The sequence below is a fragment of the Meriones unguiculatus genome, chromosome 6 (assembly GCF_030254825.1).
Source record: "Meriones unguiculatus strain TT.TT164.6M chromosome 6, Bangor_MerUng_6.1, whole genome shotgun sequence".
In the NCBI taxonomy this organism is placed as follows: domain Eukaryota; kingdom Metazoa; phylum Chordata; class Mammalia; order Rodentia; family Muridae; genus Meriones; species Meriones unguiculatus.
The window spans coordinates 123,808,809-123,809,869 of record NC_083354.1 but is presented as its reverse complement, the minus strand read 5'-3'; positions in this window follow the sequence as shown (position 1 = coordinate 123,809,869).

The window sequence follows — 1,061 nt, the reverse complement described above, 5'->3', positions numbered from 1 at the left end:
CAAAACAAAACGAATGCCTACAGATTGGGAAAGAATCGTCACCAACCCTTTATCTGACAGAGGGCTAATATCCAATATATATAAAGAACTAAAGAAGCTGAAAAGCAGCAAACCAAGTAATCCAATTAAAAAATGGGGAACAGAGCTAAACAGAGAACTCTCTGTAGAGGAACATCAAATGGCAGAGAAACACTTAAAGAAATTCTCAAAGTCATTAGCCATCAGAGAAATGCAAATCAAAACAACCCTAAGATTTCACCTTACACCCATCAGAATGGCCAAGATGAAAAACTCAAGTGACAAGACATGTTGGAGAGGTTGTGGAGAAAGGGGAACCCTCCTCCACTGCTGGTGGGAATGTAAACTTGTACAACCACTCTGGAAAGCAATCTGGCACTTTCTCAGACAACTAGGAATAGCGCTTCCTCAAGATCCAGCCATACCACTCCTGGGCATATATCCAAAAGAGGCTCAAGTACACAATAAGGACATTTGCTCAACTATGTTTGTAGCAGCTTTATTTGTAATAGCCAAAAGCTGGAAACAGCCCAGATGCCCCTCAATTGAAGAATGGATGCAGAAATTGTGGTACATCTACACAATGGAGTACTACTCTGCAATAAAAAATGCGGTTTGCTATTTTTTTATACAACGAAGTTACCACCTTCCCAAGGGAGGCAGCACCTAATAGGCTGGACACCCCACATTAATTATTAATCGAGAAAATGCTCCCAAAGACTTGCCTACAGGCCAATTTTCCTGCCAGCCACTGAGTGGTCTGAGCTGTGCCAGTACAGAATTGGGGGTTTCCGGGTGAGGATGTTTAAGAAAAAGAAAGTCAGGGAGAAGAGCTCATGCTTTGCTTTAATTTTTTTCACACAACGCATTTTATTCCCCTCTGCCAGCTTCTTCCACATCCTCCCAATCTCCCTTCCCACCCAACTTTATGCTCCCCCCTCCCTTATTAAAACAACAAAATAAATAAATAAACTGGGCAGTGATGATACACACCTTTAATCCCAGCACTTGGGAGGCAGAGACAAGGGAATCTCTGTGTTCAA